Consider the following 17,470-nt stretch of genomic DNA (forward strand, 5'->3'; position numbering starts at 1 on the left):
ACATATTTTACTCAACACACTTTCTGTGAAGATACTTTCAGATGCTGAGAATGTTCTGCCTAGAATTAAAAAAAAATTATGCATTTAGATACTGCTGTTTATTTCTGATCCAGAAATGTATTTTGGTCAGACCTTAAGAAAATTAATATTGGTAGCATGTCATCTTTGAGATGCCATATGTCCTACTGAATTACCTTGGTATATTTGACATAGTCTTAGATTCTGCTTGCTTATAAACAAGTTGTTTGGGAATACAGCAGTCATGCCAGTTAAATTACCTGAAATAGTCACAGACCTGGCACTGAGATATGATGGTGAAAAATCTATACTTAGGGCTGTGGCACAGTTGGTGTCTTAACTACAGCTGCTGTGAGAGACAGAAGAAATGTCAGTCTGGGCAGTGGTCATACCTGATTTCAGAAACTTCAGCAGTCCAGTTAGAGCAGCATTTGGAAGGAGGCCCTTGAAGTTTTAGGCAGTACAGGTTGTGTTCTCAGCCTTTTACTGCTCCCCAAGCCAGTGGTACTCTAGCACTTGGCTGAGAATTTGTGGAACGCTCTGTTTCCATATGTATTAGTGCCCAAAACCATTAAGTGTTCCACAGCTCTTTTACAAGAGGAGTAATTACATCCTGTTGGCAGAAATTACTCCCGTTGTTGTTTCATTTGGAAACCATATTCTTTGCTTCCAGTCTTGTGTTGTTACACAGCAAAGAGTAGCTGCATTTTCTGCCCAGGCTGGTGGCACTTCTCTCTGATGTGTGCCTTGGGAATGATAGTGATGGTGGTGCTGTCCCTCAGGATGACATTTCAGGTTTGTCTGTGACCATGTTAATTTTAAACAGTGCGAACATATAGCTTGAGAAATCTCATTTTTATTCACCGCAAAAAAAATATCTTTTCTAGCTCTCATTTCCCCTCAGGTGGGATGCTGGGCCAGCCCCCAGGTGCACGGGGTCTTGAGGCAAATGCTGATGCTGGACTTTTCTCTCTTACCCTGTCCTTTTAAAGCTTTTTATGTACAGAAAGAAACTAGCACTCCAGATGATTATTGTCTGCTAGTGGTGGTTTTAATTACTGATTTTCAGGACACCCAATTAACTTTTTGCTGAAAACAAGATCTTTTGTTCCTCCCCTGAAGCAAGCCAGTGATTCACATTTTAATATAAACTTTTTTAAAATTTGACTCATGCAACAGTTCCAAGAATTTTTATTTCTGACCTCTTTCAAGCATTTAAACAAAGAAATGAAATACCATGCCTCTGTCATGCACAAACTGAACCTCATGTCAAACAGGGTTTCTGTCATTGAAGTACAGCAAGTGCCATTTTCAGGGCCCTTGAGATGCCTTGTCACACAGCATCCCCTTAGTGGGAGTGTACGGCCTCACTCTCCCAGGTCCCAGCCTGCAGGAGTGCAGAGGTGATGAGGAGGTGCTGTTGAATCAAGCTTGGCACTGCTGGTCCCTGAGAAGGGAAAAATACTGGGGAACAGAGCTTGCTGAAGAGTTTTGGGAATCAGGATGGAATTGATCACCCAGTTCAATCAAGCTGAAGGGAACTGCTTTGGGCTGGGCTCTGGCAGCCCCTGCTTTATAGCAAGGCAAGCAGGTAGATCGGCAGTCTTTCGGTCGCGTGATGAGTAAAGCAGAGAGGCACTGCTTGACTTTCATAAGTGAGACTCAAGCTGTAGAGTTTAGAGCTGAAAAACATTTATGTTGGCTATTAAAGGGAACACATGACACAGAGATATGCCATGTAAACTCCAGAGATTTTCCAGCAGAAGAAAGACTAAATGAGTACCAAGTATAAATGAGAGAGGTTTTTCTGAAAAATAAGTTAGGTAATACATATTTTGGTCCTTCAAAGAATGTGTTTCACATTAAAATACAGAAGTGTATGGCTTTCTCATCAGGTGGAGATAGTACAACTGTCCCACTTTATATAACAACCACAATAGTAAATGAATGACAAATAGTTCATGATAACTTTGGAAAATGGCAGTCAGAGGTAAGAGCATCTACTGCATGAAAACTGTCCAGGAGAAAAATCCCCACTCAACATATTATCATTCCATTTTTCTGCTTTAGATAGGAAGTTTTCAAATTGTTTTTTTATTGTTTGATTTTGCCTTGAAATATCCATTTTGATGGAGAATTTCAAACAGTAATAACCCAGTATTATTTTTCCTTTCCCCTTGACTTTTTGCTGAAAGTGATGTAGCACTTTGTATTCCCTCATTTCTGTAACTTCTCACATTCCACAATCTTTAGGAGAAAATATGAGTGTGTTTGTAGAGGAAACCTGAAAACAGGTACCAAGTCTGTTCCTGGTAGCACAAAAATAAAACCTTTGCCTCAAATTCTCCAGAATCTCCCAGGATTAGCACAGGTCATGCAATAATGAAGTGGGATGAAAGGAAAGGGGCAAGTGGTAAGGCACTGGCTGGGTGTACCCTTCCCTTGCAGGCAGCTTAGTTTGCAGTTGTACAGTGCTTATCAGTGGCATGGTAGTGTGATTAGGGGGCAGCAGCAGGAAATGCTGGCAGGATCTGGGAGACTGGCAGTTGGGAGCGACAGAGAAGATCAAAGGCTTGAATGTGTTTGCAGACTGGAGAATAATTTGCAAGTTTCTCCTGAAATGTGGCCTGGCAATGCAGCCAGATCATTGACTCGATCTGGCAGTATAGTTCCACAGGGTAGGCGAGTATGTGGCGTGGCAGGGCCCATCGGCAGCGTTCCACTCAGTTGTTCCCTGTGATCCAGCCTCCATTCAGCTTGTGTTGGTGGGTTCAGAAAAGGTTTGAGAGGAGAAATGGTTTGTTTTATCAAAGGAGACTGAAACAGGGCTATGCTAAAGACTGAAGTCTCCAGGTTCCAGAGGTCTCCAGGCTGATCCCATTGGTTTCAACTGGATGGTGAAAACCAATAAGGCAAACAAAGCCCTGGAGGTGGAGCACCGTGTAGCTCAGCTGTTTTAACTATCAGAGGAGGAAGGTTGCAGAATAGTGGTGGAGAGATGTAGGCAGACATGAGTACTCATGAGGATAGGTAAACATCATCTTGCTAATCTTTCCATCAATGTTCTCATACTTGTTTCTTCTCAAGGAGCTCAAGGCATTTCCAAATCTATCTAGCATCTCACACATTCTGTCTTAGCAAAGTAAAATCTGACAGTAAGAAGAAGTAACACGTTCTTGAGTATCTTAGCGCTTTAAAATGCAAAATGCAAGGGTTTTAATAATTCTGTTCACCCCATCTTAAGCAAATACACTGCAGTCAGAGTACTTTTAAACTATTAAAACTTTTCCCTGGACAGCCTCATAGTAGAAGGCTTGACATAATAAATATACTCAAGTCCCAAAAAAGTCCAGGGCTAAGCAGGTGTAGCTATCCTGGTTGCATGGAGAAGTCTGAGCTCTTCTAATTACAAGACAAAGGTGGAAAATGGCTAGTCATTTATTTCTCCTCCTTTCCCACCCAGTGCGGAATCCATGGGGAGCTGAAACTATATGTGAACTTGGTGTTTCAGATAGCAGGATTAGAAAATGAAAGGAACTATTGGATTGGATACTTCCTAAAGTCTCTTCCAATTTTAATTACCCCAGGGCCTTGAAATTTTATGATCCAGCCTTTTCAAGGACAAGGCAAGGCAGGTTTTCACCAGAGTTTCACATGGAGCTCTGTGGTTGCTTCCTCTGCTATACTTTCATCACAGAGTCTGTAAGCACTGAAAGTGCTTGGATGGAGTCCTAGCACCTTGCAAAGAAGCTCTTTACATCAAGGTGAAAGGTGGTCCTCTGAGAGAAGTTTACCACCAAAATATTTGCTCATGTTTCTTCTGTTGATGCCCCAAATGTCCACAGATGAAGAGGTTACTGAATGATCAAAAGGCCCACATGAAGATTTGCATCACACCCTGAGAGCTCATCTGAATTTCTGGGGTTCATCCCTCTTAGGAATCATCCTACTAACTGAATAAATCCAAAGGTTTCTGAATCTCAGTACATATGACATTTTCTAATCTCTTCTTAAATGCTAATGGAACTAATTAGCAATCTGACCTGTGGAACCACAGTTTGGGAAGAAGTCTTTGATTTTTTTATGGCATCTGGTCTCAGCAGATTTCCAACTGTCTTCAGGTGAGGGGGAAGTGAACACTGCACTACCTGCACAACAGTGACAGGAGGAACTATGCTGCTGTCCCTCGTCCTTGGGACAACACCTGTAGTAACAAACAAGGAAAAGTCAGAGATCCCACAGCCAGGGAACATAGATTGACTCATGTTCACAACTGCTTAGGAAAAAATTGGTACAAGTGGTCCTAAACAGGAACCAGAATTGCAGGTGATCTGCCTCCTGGATTCCATGGCCACCTTGTGTTCAGCCTTACAGGGCTACTGTAGGGCCATGTCCACAATTAGTAAATAGTGTGGCCCAATGGAAGATTTCCAGAGAGAAACAGTCCTGATAAACCAACATCTCTGCTACCACATTTTGCTGCTTTATTGTGGATTTACTCCAGTTTGAGCCTGTGAACTGAACATTCACTAGTGGTAGCAGCAGATCTTTGCTTTCATCCTTGAGAAACTCAGTGCCCTGTCTTGAATTAAAGCACATGGAGGATGATATAGATAAACGTATTTCTTTTCACCTGCAGCAAGCTTTTCTACTTGTTAGCCAGCTGACGATCAACAATCTCAGGGCAGCAAAAGAGCAAATCTTGCCCTGTGTACCATAAACAATACTGCAGACATTAAACAAAATGCTCTATAATAGTCCTTGGAAGATCTTCATCCATACAGTGCATGTCACACTGTCTGTTTTTACAACGTTTGCTAGAGATTCAAAATTCTGTTATTATTAAAGTGAGTATGTACTACTGATAGGTCTCATTTATGGATTTTCAAGTACAATTTAAAGGTCAAACAAGTAATTTTAATCAGTCATGTGGGGCATTTTTGACAGCTGATAAGTATTCAATGTACAGCAGCACCTGGAAAGCAGATTTGCTATATTCATCATTACATATTTGTATTGGGTGCAGAAATAGTGCTTCACCCACACTCATTTCACTCTCCATCATCAAATTACTGGCACTGATCAACCAGTGCATCCACAGGAGAGCACTGTCGTTGCAGCACTTCAGATCTGAGTCACAGCTTGAACACAGGCCCAGGACCTGTGTCTTATGGCTGATGATTAAGAGAGTAGTAGCTGCATCAAAGTAGTAACTGCATCAGAGTGATGTTGTCCTTGGCTCAGAGCATTCCTGGCTACTTAATCCATACTGTTTTTTCCTAGGCTGCTGGGCTAGTAACCATTTGGAAATTAGTATGGTGTAGTTCTTCTGAAATTCTTGTGTGCAGACCACTCATGCCATGATTGTGGAGAGCTGTCAGATCACAGGGTGACAACTGACCTCGCTTACTTCCTGCAGAACTGTAAGCTTAGAAAATGAGGATATTTTCCCATTTTAACAATACCAGTCACAGACTAGGAACAAGGCTTGAGCTTGTGTGCTGTGACATCAGCTTCTAACATGTGAACCTAAGGGCTAACTGCAGTGCTCATGGGATCAGTAGTACATACAGGGACAGGCAGCAAGGCATGTCATCATGAAACCAATGAGATTCTTCAACTTAGGGAAAAAATAGAGTCAAATTGAATCTGACAGAAGCCCATGAAGTTGAGTGGAAAAACTGAACTTGGGAGAACTGTGGGGCATGTAATGATGTGGTTAGAGAGTTGGAGTAAATAGACAGAAGTGCTTTTTTGTGTGTTTTTCCACTGTATTTTTGGCACATCATGGTAGGATTGGGTGGAAGTGACTCGAAAAAGGGATGAGATCCACTCACAGAAGACTAGTGATGCAGCAGTCCAGCTCCAGCAGCTGGCTGGGGAAGGCCATGGGTCCCAGCTTGCTAAGAGTAAAGCGACACATGTGGGAAAGAGCTGCTGTCAACCCCAGCTGCTCTTGCACACTTCCCTGAGCTGAAACCTGAGGAGTTTTTCATTGAGTCTACAGCAGCAGCTCAGCAGATCTTCAGTGTGGGCAGTGGTCAGGGAAGCTCGTGTGCAACCAGGGCACAATGAGCTGGTAGTGAGGAAGCAGCTGGTTTTAGCTCTGACAACACTTGCAGCTGGGGTGCAGCTTTCACCGTAGAAAAACCCCAGAGAGAACACCAGGACTTTGCAGCCCATTCAGACTGTATCCTGATCTGCCCAGTCATTTTTAATTTCCACAGCACAATTTCTTAAAAAGATCTGGAGGGTGGAGGATTAGGACAATTTACAATTACAGAAATTCCGCTCTGTTTTGCTGTGTTCATGGGAACAAAGTTCATAGTGCTGGTTTTATGGTACCACCTAGCTTTTATACTCCATGCTTTGTTAAACATGATAATGAGTTCAACGCTGTGTAGTGCACTTAGTGCTGTGCAGAAAATAAAAGTGTTTCTTCCCCACACTTCAAAAGAGCTGCTGCAGTGGTAAAGGCTCTTTCAAGCTTAGGGCTGCTAGCCTAAACACTATGTACATTGGGCTAGTTTGTCAAAAAGCTCTGTATTGCTAATGTAAATTTATCCTTGTAAGAATGACAGGCTACTGTTCAAAGCAAAACGCTATATTAAGCAGTTCACCAAGGCAGTATGTTTTACCAGATTCCATCCCCCGCCCCAGAACAGAGAGGAGTTTTGTATTACATTAATCACCATCTAAGCCCTGAAGGTCACAATTATCTGGCCACTATTTTTCAGTATTAGTGATTTTAGTACATGATTAACTTTCATGTCTGCATCATTAAGATGAGGAATTGTTTTTGAAGTTTCAAATAGAGCAGCAGGTCTTAGCTGTAGTATTTTCCATACTTGCTCAGCCACTGTTAAAAGGGATGATTTATAGAAAATCCAGCTGTGAGTTTTCATTTCTTCAAGAGCAGGAGGCGGGACTAGAAACCAACCTAAAACCAAGCGGAGCATTGATCAGAGTAGAAATGATGTAGAGCACAGCTCCGCAGACAACAGCTAAGCGTCGTGGAAGTATTAGCTGGCAGCGATAAGGAGGCGGAAGCAGAGCTCGGTGACAGAGGAGCCATCTGTCAGGAACTGGGAATCCGATTTCAAGAGAGCAGAAAATGAAGTGAAGAAAGTGATTTTGGTTCAAAGGTACAGTGAAGCCTAAGGATATCTGCGGCTAGTAAGTTTCTATACTCTAACAGGGCAGTTTAATGCAGCAGTTGATACTGTTTGAAAGGGCTTTTTAGCTTTGAAAACAGACAGAAGTAACTCTTGGATGAAATAGCTTTTACTTAAAGTTTTTATTTATTTGTAAGATGTAAGTAAGCTTATCTGTTTGAGGTGGCTTGTTTAAAAACTTGTAAACAAACTTTAAAACTGCTAGTGTCCATCGCTTCAGAGGGTGGGTTTTGTTTAATAAGGTCATCTCCTGTCAAACATAAAATTTGTTCATAACATAACCTTTCAGAAAAATATCTTAGAAGAAAAGACTGCTTTGGCCCCAGTTGTGAGGTGAAAAAGGGTAGGCAAGAATATTTTTTCTGGAAAGGGGAAAGGAGTTCCCACCCAAATAGATCTAAACTAACTGGAACTACAGTGTATAAACAGCCCAGGGCTAAATCCTACCCTCAGTTACACTGATGTTAAGTCAGGTTTAAGTCTTCTGCAGTTAATAAAATTACTCCTGATTTAATTAAGGATAGAATTTGGTTGCACATGTCTTAATAATGAAAAAACCCCATGGTTCTTTCCAAAGTGCATTTTATGTTAACAGATTATTAAGGATTTACTTGAAAATACATTAAAATTAATTGTAAACTCACACTGTGATGCATCTTTTGTCATATATCTGTATCCTTCTTTGAAATTAGCACAAAAGCCTGCATGAGATACTGTAAGCAATCTTATTATTTCTTTTTAGCAGGTTCTTAGATAAAGTTTGTGTTGCACATAATTTCATGCTTGCTTCAGTTCAGTGGTTTGTATTTGGGGTGATATGCTTTAATCCCCAAAAGGTTTGTGAAGTTCCAGCTGGGAGTGATAAGGCGATATTAGCTCTAGCAGAAAAGTGTCAAAATTCTGTAGGAGACCCCAGGCTGTCTTACTTGGAGTGAAACTGTTCTATTACAAATTGTAAAGAAAAATTAGCCTTGTTGCTGTGGTTTTAGTGTACAAGTTAGAAGCAGAAGCATTGGCTGCTGACTGAGAAAAAAAATCCCAACAAGTAAAACCCACTCACTATTATGGCCCAATATGGATGACAAAACACTGTAGCATGTGTGGGAAAATGGCTGCAGTCCAATGTCTGGAACCATTTATCTTCTGGTAGAGTCTGGAAGATGACTGTTTTATGTATTTTACAGAAATCCCTGCTGATTGATTTCATTTACTTAGGAGGAGGGGTCACTGTGGCTGATGGCAGGGGCAACTGGAGGAAAAAAAAAAGTGGATTCTTTGCATTATCCCAACATCCTGTTCTGGTTGGGGTTCTTGGCACCTTTTGAGGGGAGCACACCACACTGGGCATATCTTGCCACTGCATTTGCTATTACACACAGCCAGAGGTTTGCTGCTTCTTTCTGGGTCTCAGCAAGCTGAGAGTTGCAGGTTGTGCTCCCACTAGTGCCAGGCACATTTTGGAAATGATAATTTGCAGAGATGGACAGAAATGGGTAGAGGTTTCTGTAGCCTGCTGTAGCTTGTCTGATGGTGGGCGCTGTTACTGAAGAGGGAGGAAAGACTGTGAAAGGTCTGGGGGAAAAATCTATTTTCAGTGTGTGGGGCTTGCAGAAATAGCTCATCCCGCTTTGTCACATGAGATTTGTGTGCTGGGATGATGATACTGTTTTCCTCTGACGTTTGTTGCCAGAATAGCCACAATTCCTGGCGTTTCATTATTTGTAAGGAATAAAGAGCTTTTCAAGCACAGTATTAACAACGGGATATGCTGTTCGCAGGGGCTGTTCATTTACCTTTCTGTTGTTTTTAAGTGTGCTCTGCCTGCCTGTCTGTCAAGGTGTTTGCCTTCAAATCACTTAGGTTCACATCACAGCGTGATAGTCACCAGGCATATCTACAGACATTTGCTTTCATGTTGCAGAGAATCAGTGACAAGGTTTTCGTAAGATGAAACGAGGGGGGAATATGTTTCCTAATCAGGAAGTACACTGCTACTGTGTTGTTTAACAAAAATGGAGAGGAAAGTGGATTTTTAAGTGACAATACTACTTCATTTTGTACCCTTCAAGCTCTTCACAGAGTCCTCTACTAATAGTTACAGTGCCAAGTGCTGCAGGATCACGTGACTAACATGGAGAAAGGGAAAGTTGTGTCTCCTGTCACATCCAGTTGAAAGAAAGAAAGAAAGAAAGAAAGAAAGAAAGAAAGAAAGAAAGAAAGAAAGAAAGGGAGGGAGGGAGGGAGGGAGGGAGGGAGGGAGGGAGGGAGGGAGGGAGGGAGGGAGGAAGGGAATCCTCTACCTAACTGCTGAGGAAGCTTCATATATTTATTGAGTATTTTTATCAGATCAGTGGGAGTCATTAAGCACTGTGCTTAAACAGTATCCCTGGAATAAACCCAGCATCAGCTCTCTTCTGACCAGCATCCTGTACTATTGCCCTATCGTTCAGCCCTCTCAGGTTTTTTGATCTCACTATTCATCATGCCATCTCTTTTTCTGTCTCTGTGTTGAAGATGTGCTTCTGGCTATCAGATATTTCTTTGTTACTCATGTGTTGATCTCTGATTTGGATTTTTAAGTTTACAGGAATTTAGAGTAATTGTAACCTTTTCTACTTTCTTAATTTTCTAAGCTTCTTTTTCAGCCATTACATGTTTTGATTATCCTCCCACAGAACAGTTCTTTGTTGGGACTCTCCCACAGACATATCAGGCTTTGCTCTTGATTAACTGAGTTTGAGCCTTTCCTGCTTTTTGGCAGATCTAACTGAGGACAGTGGATAGTTCCATGGGTTTCAGGAATGCCACTGAGCTACCCTAAACACAGAACAAATATAGTGGCCCAGTTACCTTTTTAGAAGATCTGTCTTTATCATGTGTGGGGATGACAATGTGTGTGTATATCTCTTAAGGTCTGAGGTGATTACTGAATGCACCCTTAAGGAGCAAGAGCCACCTGTAGAATGTGAATTTCTTATAACCAGTAGGATATTTCTATGTATGTTAGGTGAGTTAACTAACCAATAGTGTACCATCATGTTATATACAGGAGTAGATAAAAGTGAAGCTGTTACTAAAAATAAAGTCCTTTGTCTTCAGTGTAGCCTTCTGATCAAACTGCAGCCTGAGTTGTCTCTGCCTCCTCTGACCACCGCAATCTACTCTTACCTCAGTAAATGGTGACCCCGATAATCATGGGATCTTTAACAGGGTCTGTCTTCCCTGAGAAAGTGCTGGTAAACAGATCCAGTGTAAGCCCAGTGTCTCCCTTCATTCTTGAATTCAGGCAGAATGGGAAAAGAGTGGTCTAAGCTGATGCAAACTTGTTTTTTTATCCAGTGGGACTGGTAATTTGGAGCACATCTGGGGACTTCCAGCCATTGATCCTTCATCTTCTGTAAGGATTTGTAGGATGGTGTGCTCAGACTCCAGCCATTAAATCTACTGCCCACACAGTCCCTACATTTTTATTAGTCAACTCTTAAATCCCTTCATTACTGGGATTTTTATTCATGTGGCCACCACAAAGCCGCCTTCCTGAGTGTGCCGATGTTTACAGATAAAGTGTCTCAGAACATGTTTTACACACATTGCATATTATCCCATTTTTTAAATAAATATTGTCCACTAGTACGTTGTCAAAGCACACATGACAAGCATAGGACTGGTGGTAGAATGACAGCTGCTTCTTTTTCTGTTTATCAGATATTGTTAAAACAGTAAATTAGATTTAAAAAAACGAGCTTTGTAGGCTGTAGAACGTTATGAAACCTCCCACTGAATGTCTGCACAAGACATACGGTAACAGCAAAGCTGTTATGTACTAAATTAGTTTAGAGTGGGGGCCAACTGAATGCAATGCATAAGTGATTTATATATTCATTTATAACCTTAACCTAGAATCATGAATATTTGCTGTTCCATTAAAAAGATGACTTTATGTGACTCCTTAAAGCCTTCAGCATTAAGTGGCATTAAGTTGATGGCTACTTATTTTGTACCTTCAGTGAAAAACTATGCATAAATCAAGTAGGCTTTGCTTGTAATGTACTCATAATCCTCACCATCAAAAATCCCACCCAAAACCGGTGATCAAGCATGATTTCTTGAACTCAGCAGAAAGGTCACCTCATAAAAAAATACAGAGGTATAATATTCAGGCCACCCAGGCAATTTTTTTTGGCTAGGACATTACTTTAATTAAGACATTGTAAAGTTAAAACAATAATAGGGTTCTGATTTAAGCAGATAAAAGAAGGGGATCTCCATTAAAGTCAGTTCCCATCCATCAAACACATCTAGATGAGCTAAGCGCACTTGCTGTTTGAAGAACCTTTTTGCACAGGGGCAGACAGGATGGGCTGAGAATGAATCCTGAATGTTCTGAGGTTTGTGTATTTTAATCAAGCCCTTAACATTGTTTTTGTTCCTTAATTACCTTGGTTTGTTGATTTATTGATGCTTTTGAAGGCAAGCAGACTCAGTAAATCTGTGGATGTTACAGACAAAAGGAAAGATTTGATGGTGGAAACTTCGGTGGAGATGGTCTTCCACCTGCAGGTGAACCAGTGGTAGATGTCCTTTAAAGGTGAAATTGAGTTACTGAATTGCAAATGAATGGAAGGTCTTGTGAAATGACTGATTAGGGCTGTCTCAGTTCCTGAAATCTGCCAGAGCAATAACAATTTGGGCAGAGGGTGAATGGGATCCATCGGTCCTGCAGAAGAGGCTGGTAGCTGGACCATCCTCATGGAGTGTTACTGGGAGGAGTGATGGCTGAACTTACCTATTCTGCCGGAAATGGCTCTTTGAGGATGACTTTTGGAGGAATAGGAGTCCTATTTGATTTAACACTTGTTACACACACTTTGACAGGTATGAAAACCACAAATATCAGTCCTTTGCCATCCATGAGCACTGACATAATATTGAAAAGTCACAACATGGTCTCAACTGACTTAGTTCCAGGGAAATATTTGAACCTCGCACCCACTGTCTTTCACTCATGTCATTAGGGCCTCCATAAGTATACTGAAACTCCAGCTCCAGAAAAATCCTCTGCATCTTCATTTTCAGTGCAGCAGGGTGTAGCATTGAGGCATTACTCCTTGTCTCTGTGTCTCTCCTGTGTCTGTGCATCCCAGCTGGTACACCTAGAGCAGGAGATGGGCCCTCACTTATCAGAGAAGAAGGATGCAATAGAATCATAGAAACATAGAATTTGTTGGGTTGGAAGTGACCTTAAAGATCCAAACTCCTGCCATGGACAGAGACACCTTCCACTAGACCAATTGCTTAAAGCCCTATCCAGCATGGCCTTGAACACTTCCAGGAATGCAGCATCCACAACTTCTCTGGACAGAAGGTTTAGATTTGTTTGGGAGATGATGATTTGTCACATCCCCTCCACCTAATGAACCTCTTGAGCAGCTCTGTTGTATTAGTTTGATTTGCAAGAGCATGCATGCAGATTACCAGGACTGAATGTGGTAGATACAGGCGCAATGATGTGCACTTCTCTTTTGCTTCTGAGCCACTGAATTAACAGTGTAGATTTATGTTAATATTTAGCACTTACATAGTGCATTTAATCTCCATAGGCTTGTAGGAACGTGTCTAATTTATACATCCAAAGCAGTAGAGGTAATCACACATAACAGTCAGTCTTTTCATCACTTAACCCAATGATGAACGAAGACACTATTTTGTTTGGACTGTAATTGCTTATACATACCTGAAAATACCATCCCTATTCTCAGTTCTTTGTAAAAACACCATGAGTTTGTCATTACAAGAACATTTCAGGCAGCTGCATACTGAGTTAGCTTCAATTTTTTAACTGAACTGAAAATTAGGAGGCTGACCCAGATCTCAGTGGGATATCTCCATTGGAGTTTTTCAGTGAACTTGGATGCTGAATGAGCTAAACCAATTCATTTTAAAAAAGAGTTTGAAAATTATCTTTCAGAAAATAGTCTTGAAAGCCTGGTACTTATAATGAGCATGCTGGCAGACCTTAAAGGCAGCAGTCAAGCATCCTCACAGATCATATTATTTATTTATATTGCATTTATATCGCCCACACGAACTTCCAGAGCAAATTCAATCGTCAGCTATACTTGTGCCTTGATTTCTCAGCCCTGGTTGCTATGGCATACGAATTAGGAAAATATCTGCCAGCTCCAGGTGGCAGATGGGTGAAACATGATCAGTAATTTAGGGAGCCATGAGGTGGTATCCTGTGACCAGTGGGTATTGTCCATGGTTTTTGCAAGAAAGGGCAAGGAGTTGTGAACATTGCTGTGAAACATGGGCTTTATTTAGGTACAGTGAAAGAAACAGCCTGTGCCAGCAGTCTACATATGTACTGAGAGGTTAAGGCAGTGAGCTCTGAAATAATTTAATGAACTGTTCAAATTAAATACAAAATCAGAGATCGGGGGGGCTGCCTGGTATCACCTTTAGTCAATAACATCCTGCTCTGTCATTCATTCCACTCAGCTCAGTGGGATTATAATAGTTGTCGAATAAGGCAGCAGAACAGAGCTTTCAGGTAAAAGACACATACAATGCGAATTGTGAGACCTGTGGGGAAAAAAATCCTTTCTTATTTATGGTCTTTGTACCCAAAATTTGTCCCTTGATATCTGCATATTAGAATACAAATAGGATCTAAAACATCAATTTTTTTTAGTCTAAACTATGTTCAGGATCAATATTCAAATGCTTTGGTAGAGTTTTTTCTCCCATCCAGTTGTCACTGTTCTAAGTCACTTTAATAGGGAGCATAAATTTTCATTGAAAGCAGTTTTTTTCCCAACATTTCTTTGTTTCCAGTAAAAAAAAAAAAAAAAAAAAGAGCAAGAACAAAGACTACCAAACAAAATACAACTTGTCTAAAATCTCGTAAAAGCTCTTACACAAGAATCTATCAAGCCTGGGAAAATATGTGTTCTTTTGTAAAAACATATTTTTCCTTGAAGTCACTGCAAGATTGCAAAAGTTCACAGAACATATTGGTATGTGTATGTTTTTATGTAAGACGGACCTCTGTATTTCACTTTCTGATGTCAGTGTTGCCTTGGCAACTGTATTTTATTGATTAATAGAATATATGTAATTTGTTTCAGAGCTACATCATCTTACAAGTTCATTTTTCTATGTGAGAAGTGGTTTCGTTTTATTATTCTCTCAGTAAAATTATTTTTCTGGTATAGGAAATAACATTATTTTGATCCTTTTGGGGGTGTTTCTGTGGCTGTACACAAAACCCAACAAAAGGTGACAAATGCATGCTTACAAAGTCATTAAACACTTTATCTAATGATACATGCATTTCTTACCTAAATTATGTTGCTGTATATGTTAACCTAGTATCTTGTCTGTAGCTTCACTGGTAACCAACTGGAGACTTTGTCCATGCAATTCCAGTAATTAGATACCTTCATGGTATTTTTCCTCCAGAGATGTGAAATTCCAAATAGTAATACTTCTCAGGATATCTCTGAATTAAATATTATCATAGAAATTTATTTTACACTTAGATAGGCTGCGTTGTGAAAAACTTCCCTCAGATAATCAAATTACGGCTTTGGAAAACTGACTGTTTTATTCTACCCATTGTGGGTTTGTCAGATCTATGGGTTAGTTCCTGACATAGGACAGTATCATTTAGGAAACCAATTGTCCCATAGCCAGTCCTATATCTTTGAGTGATGGTCAGATTTATTAGAAATTGTGGTCCTGACTTGAAGAGCTTTCATTTTCACACAAACTGGGCAAGGGAGAGGATGGAACGGGTAGGTGGCATATGGTGTCTCAGTTCACATGATGCCATTACCTGACTATGTGCACAGCTGGAGAGATCCACATAGTTAGGTTTACCAAGTATCCTCCTGCTTTGGTTTTGTCCTTTCCCTCTGTGTTTGTTTCATGGTTTGTGAGTGTCACAGAAACCAAGAGCAGTCAGGGTGTGCAGCTTCCTGGATGAAATCCATCAGGGGAGCAACTAGGAAAAAATAGAGAGGCGAAGGAGGAGGAATACAAATAATGGATGGGAAAGAAATGAAGTTCAGACAGTTGTTGATGTAAACGCTGTCTTTTTTTTAATATGGAACTGAAAGCATAGCCATCCCTACAGTCCTAATATTAACAATTTACAAATTATAGCAGTGATTGTGTTTATATGTCATACAGAGTGTAAATTATGGGAATGGGTTGTCAACACACGTAGGAAAACAAGTCTGAAAATCTCTAGCACTTTCTTTAAATATAATAGTTCCTGACAATTAAATATCCCATTGCTTGTTATCTAAATATTTATCTTCAGTGAAATTACAAGTCCACAGTCAGAGAAAACCCACACTCTTCTGTTCTCTGTCTTAAAGATTAAATTATGTTCTACCTTGGAAAAAATGCTTCATTCCTGGGTTTATTCTGTTTTATTTTGGTGGATAATTCTGAAAAAAGAAAGAGAAAAGTGTCTGCTATTGATGGCAAGCAGGGACAAAGACTCTGTTACTAGATTGTGGGTTTGAAGGCTGTTTACCTTGCTAAATCAGAGACCATAATGTGAAATAATGTTTTTAATCTTTTCAGTTAAAACATTCAGCAACAGACCTTCCTAGCAACAAGGCTCCACTTAACACAGCCTCATTTTCTTGTAAGGATCCTGCAGTCTTACATGGATTTTCTGGGCCAGTCTTTGGCAACAACACTAATTTATTCCAGATGAAAGTCGGGCCCACTATAATTAGCAATACCATGGTATTTGTCTGAAAAATCGAGAAACATTGGCATTTGCTAGAGAGGCCATGTGTCTTGTGGAGAACCCAGTCCATTTAATTTGTTTTTAGGTCCCTGGGGTTAAGCAGATGGTCCGGTCAATTTGTCATAGCTGCTTAAATTCCTTATACAGTGTAAGGAGAGCAGCAGTTCTTATGAAGATCTGAGGAGGGAAATCTGTTCCACTCTCTCCATCCATCCATCCACCCATCCATCTGTCTACCCACCCAAGAATGATTCAGTCCACCTCGTTCAAGTAAATACCTCTTTCACTGGGATTATAGAGGAACAATAGGAACTAAATGCTGGCAGCTTCATACAGTTGGGTTTTACTCATTTGAAGATGGATGTGACTTATCTTCCTCTTGCATAATAACCCAAGAATTAGAGAACTCCCCCCAGAGAGAGGCAGTCCTGGGCTCTACTTTTTCTGAGTGGTTTGAGCTCACATCTTGTACACTTAACTCAGAGGAGCTAAATTCCTCCCTTCGTAGGATGACCATCCGTAAGTCTCCATGTTTTTATTTCTTATCCTTTCCTTTTCTGCCTGTCTGTGAGGACTGTAAGCTCTGTAAGGATAGTTTGTCATTAAACATTTGAGCAGCACTGACTGTTACAAGGTTCAGATTTTGGCTGAGGTTTGTAGTGAAATACAAATAATGGTAACAGTTGTGCAAAATTTCTCTTGACACCACAAAAAGTGCTGAGTAAAAGCTCTGTTCTTATAAATGTATTACATATTTTTGGCTGGTATTGGTTGAAGTTGGGCTTTTTACAATCTTTCATCATGACATGGTTTGTGGAACAGAGGATGGGTCTGAAGTGATGTTGGATTTGTTGTGTATTTCAGGAATGGGTGGTTGTTCGATGTTTTGATACAGGCATGATTATGTCCTCATTTTTTGATCTGTCTTCTACAGACAATCATGCTGGAGCACTGGGAAATATGATGCTCTAGTGTCCTTTCTTGCAAATTATTCTTTTAGGAGATATTTGTGACCTAGACAAGTGCGTAGCTCAGGGCAGGGATAGGCTGCAGGGCTCCTACTCAATGCCACAGCCCCTCGGTATCTTTTTCTCTTGGAGTTACTAAAGGAGAAAGCAGTGAGAGGGACTGGGCTGAGAACAGTGTGAGGATATTATGCTGTGAGGACATTATGTGGTCACTCCTGCAACACTGGCGAAGAATGCAGCAGTGATGTGTTCCTTGCATGAGTCATTCTGGAGCTTCCAAAAGTTGGAGCAGCTCATTGCCCAGTGATGCGTAGTGGTTGACCTTTATTTCCATCATAGAGATTACTCTAAAATTGAGTTGCTTTCTGAGCACTGGCATCAGTGCAGCCTGGTTTCCTACGGATTGGGATTCCTTTCCCCCACCTCACTGAAACCAAGTCCTTAGTTCCCCTCTTCCATGGGGAGAGCTGGGGTTGTTTAGCCTGGAGAAGAGGAGGCTCAGAGTTGACCTCATCACTGTCTAGAACTACCTGAAAAGA

General features: G+C 40.8%; 1 protein-coding gene across 6 annotated transcripts in view; it reads left to right on the forward strand.

Moving 5' to 3' along the window:
- The window catches only part of STARD13 (StAR related lipid transfer domain containing 13), a 291,483-nt gene that overhangs the window by 209,688 nt on the left and 64,325 nt on the right, over nucleotides 1-17,470 (forward strand). Inside the window, exon 1 of one of the 6 annotated variants that reach the window (XM_071552845.1) lies at nucleotides 7,153-7,163. The exons of 4 other annotated variants lie outside the window; for them this stretch is intronic. The gene's annotated coding sequence lies outside the window, so the exon portion shown is untranslated. Of the gene's footprint in view, nucleotides 1-7,152; nucleotides 7,164-7,186; nucleotides 7,195-17,470 lie in introns of those variants that run through there. One more of the 6 variants, XM_071552853.1, reaches the window with a different exon arrangement.

Source organism: Pithys albifrons, chromosome 1, assembly GCF_047495875.1.
Source record: "Pithys albifrons albifrons isolate INPA30051 chromosome 1, PitAlb_v1, whole genome shotgun sequence".
NCBI lineage: Eukaryota > Metazoa > Chordata > Aves > Passeriformes > Thamnophilidae > Pithys > Pithys albifrons.